The sequence below is a fragment of the Atractosteus spatula genome, chromosome 10, assembly GCF_055471065.1.
Source record: "Atractosteus spatula isolate fAtrSpa1 chromosome 10, fAtrSpa1.hap1, whole genome shotgun sequence".
NCBI lineage: Eukaryota > Metazoa > Chordata > Actinopteri > Semionotiformes > Lepisosteidae > Atractosteus > Atractosteus spatula.
Genome location: NC_142715.1, coordinates 16,695,674 through 16,699,435, shown reverse-complemented (window position 1 = coordinate 16,699,435; position 3,762 = coordinate 16,695,674). Strand labels below are relative to the sequence as shown.

The window sequence follows — 3,762 nt, the reverse complement described above, 5'->3', positions numbered from 1 at the left end:
GTACAAGACCCGGAAATATTTAGCCCAAGGGAAAGAGAGGGACAGGAAGGACAGCAGACCAGAAACTAGGGACAGGACAGAGAGGGACCGCCCTCTGGCTGCAGAGGGCGTGACACTTCTACTCAAGACTTTACAGCTCTACAGAGGTAAAGGATGAAGAAATTCATTTTTTTACCTCAAAGGTAGAAAACGTTTTGATTGAAGAAGATAGGGAAGTACTTGAGGGGGATTTGACAGTAGAAGAGCTGAGAGGCTATGGAGAGCTTACAGAAGGGGGAAACTCCGGGTGCTGACAGGCTCCCTAAAGGGGCATCTGCTTTTACTACTTGCACGAATGAAGGCAAAAAAAAGCCAATCGATGTGAACCAACGGCGCTTTACAGAGGAGTACTGCCTGACTGGATCTTTGATGAACGACAGAGGCCACTCCGACCTCTTCTTACTAAGGACTTACTAAGGATCTTCTTCACATTCGCCCATGCAGGGGAAGCCAGTTACACCAAAGCAAACGCAGGAAAGTGCAATTCAAGCAGAGACCAGGAGGGACTTGTTTACACCAAGAGTGGTCGGAGAATGGAACAATGCGCCCAGCCCTGTTGCTGGAGCCGATTCTTGATGAGATCCTGGCCCGGTCTCGAACCGGGGACCTTTCGCGTGTTAGGCGAACGTGATAGCCGCTACACTACGGAAACCTGCAGGGGCTGCTGCTGGTGTCTCGCTTGCGTTTCGGGCTGAGAAAGGGAAGCGTCACTTTAGGCAGGGGGCGCTGGAGAGAGGAACAAAGGGCGCGATGAAACAAAATGCCAAAACCCAGGATCCAACCAGGGACCTTTAGATCTTCAGTCTAACGCTCTCCCAGCTGAGCTATTTCGGAGGTGCACAGAGCGCACAGCCACCTGCTCCAGCCTTCCTGTGTTGCGGCATGAGCGCACCAAGAGGAGCGGGAGAGTGTTGCAGGAACGTCACTCAGAAGGAAAGCCACCCAGCTGCGCCCTCTGAGCTCTGTCCAGCGCATCTTCCTCGCATGGACTCCTGCCTGCGACGGGCAGGAAACAATTAGCAAGAACAGAACAACACCCCATGGGTGTCTCATGACCACACCTTAGGTTGTGACACGTGCAGGTGTGAGGGGTTGCCGGGCTACTTTGGAGCAGAGCTTGGGCGGAGGGGGGGCGGGAAAGCAGACAAAGAGGTGACACCTCAAGGTCTGCACGATCACAGCTCTCCGCCGCCCCAGGCTTCCGCTCGATAAGCTACTGGACACACCCGCCCCTCCTCACACAGACCGTGGAAAAGCCCCCGAGTGGGAGGGCTCTCTCTTCCTCCCAGGAGTTCTTGGACACGACGCACAGACAGAGCGCGGGGAGCCGCTGCCTGCAAACACGGCTCCAGGCAGGACTCCGCTCCGCAGGAGCCGCAGAGCAGAGGAGATGGGGGCAGCTTAGCTCCTGTGCAGAGACCTGAGCTGTTGTTGCTGCGGACGCTGTCTTTTCTGTTCTCGGGGTAGGAGTGAATGTTGAGTTGCCCTTAGAAATGAAGCAGAGCACTTCAACGGCACGGGTGTGTGTGTGCGGGCCCTGGTGATTCTGGGAGACAGATCGAACCTGGGCTAAAAGAGAGGAGGCTTAGCCCTCTTCCATTTGCTACTTCAAAGTTGTACAACCCATTTGTATCTGCTAGGTGGCGCAGTCGTCGTGCACAAAGAACGCTTTGAAAAGCGTCCAAAGCAAGTCATTCCGAGTTGGTCGTTTGTGTTTTCCGTTCAGACGCGAAATGCTGAAATGATCTCTCGGCTCCTCGGTTGTCATTTCTGCTCCGTAAAGGAATCACAGCACGCGTCGCCTTCCAGCACGCTGGGTCGGGACACGATGCCGGGGGTCGGAGAGTGCAATGTCTTCCTCGTTAGTTTAGTGGCAAGTATCCCCGCCTGTCACGTGGGAGACCGGGGTTCGATTCCCCGAGGGGGAGTAGCTTTTCTTTTACCTCCTTAGAGAAAGGACTGCCTTTCACTTCTCTGTTTTCTTTCACAGCGTCGTGCACCTTTTCATTGCTCTCGCTTTCAGAGCCTCCGCACGGCACACGTCTCGACATCAGGAAGCACATTGAAGTGAAAGCAGGGAGCGCTGCGACATGCACTGTGCAGATCTCGCCACACTAAGAGGTGAGTGGGTCTGTTCGATGCACAAAGAACGCTTTGATAAGCGTCAAAGGCAAGTCATTCCGAGTTGGTCGTTTGTGTTTTCCGTTCAGACGCGAAATGCTGAAATGATCTCTCGGCTCCTCGGTTGTCATTTCTGCTCCGTAAAGGAATCACAGCACGCGTCGGCTTCCAGCACGGTGGGTCGGGACACGATGCCGGGGGTCAGAGAGAGCGATGTCTTCCTCGATAGTATAGGACCTGTCACGCGGACCTGTCACCTGTCCCCACCTGTCACGCGGGAGACCGGGGTACATCAGGACGCGCATTGAAGTGAAAGCAGGATGCGCGGCGACATGCACTGTGCAGATCCCGCCACACTAAGAGGTGAGTGGGTCAGTTCGATCACAGCGCTAGGCGAATCCCCAATCCCCTTTTCTGCGTGGCGACAAAAGAAGTCTGTTTCCGCCCGGTTTCAAACCGGGGACCTTTCGCGTGTGAGGTGAACATGAGAACCACTACACTACGGAAGCGGTGGTAAAATGTGCCCAGCGGCCCAGTGCTGAGCTTCGCCAATGCGATTCAGCTGCTTCCAGTGCCTTTATTGGAGTGCGCTGATGGACCGTGCTCTCTCTCCAGAGACCAGCACGCCTGTCATGGACGGAGCAGGAAAGGCGGCGCCACATTCTACAGCCCTCTCCACGCAATCGACGAAATCGGGCTACTGAAGTGGAGAAAATTGCCTCTCCAGAAAGTGCAAATATCATCTTGGAGAGTATAAATCCTATTGCCGAAGGTCAGCCCTGTCTACCAGAGTAACCCTCCCACCTCCTGCAGCGATGATCAGCTCGTCTCACACGCGAGAAGTTTCGGCTGAAAACAAGCGCCCCCTCTTCTCGCACGTTTTGCACGTTCGAGTAGTTTTAATGCGGTTCCTTCGTACACGTGCTGATCTTTTGGAAAGCAGGAGGCAAAACTGACACGTTCCCATACCGGGAGTCGAACCCGGGCCGCCTGGGTGAAAACCAGGAATCCTAACCGCTAGACCATATGGGAGCGCACAACCCTGCTGTTCCGGGCATCATGCAAGCAAACTACATAAATATGAGAAAACACGCAAGAGAGTTGTCACTCAGAGTGTCGAAGGGTCGATGTATACTGGGACTCAGTTGAAATGCAACGTCAGGACTTTTCCGAATTATGTCACACGAAGAGAGCACAGCCTTTTCCGCCCTGCCACGTGTGTATCGGTAACTCGCCGTGATCGTATAGTGGTCAGTACTTTGCGTTGTGGCCGCAACAACCCCGGTTCGAATCCGGGTCACGGCAGAATAGGGGCGTCTGCTTTTACTACTTGCACGAATGAAGGCACCGGAAATGCATTGGGAATAAATGACTGGTGGTTCAAGACCTCTGTGAAGTGCAGGAGCGTGCAAAAAGAGGCTGTTTTCACCCGGTCTCGAACCTGGGATCTTTCGCATGTTAGGCAAACGTGATAACCACTACACTACGGAAACCTGTAGGGTTTGTTGCTGGTGTATCGCTTGCGTTTCGGGCTGAGAAAGGGACGCTTCATTTTAGGCAGGGGGCGCTGGAGAGAGGAACAAAGGGAGCGATGAAACAAAA

At 54.1% G+C, this 3,762-nt stretch overlaps 1 non-coding gene across 1 annotated transcript; it reads right to left on the bottom strand.

The window, feature by feature from the left end:
- Window positions 1–3,120: 3,120 nt before the first annotated feature.
- trnae-uuc (transfer RNA glutamic acid (anticodon UUC)) lies at window positions 3,121–3,192 on the bottom strand. Its single transcript has one exon. It is a non-coding gene; the product is annotated as a tRNA-Glu (tRNA).
- Window positions 3,193–3,762: the final 570 nt, after the last annotated feature.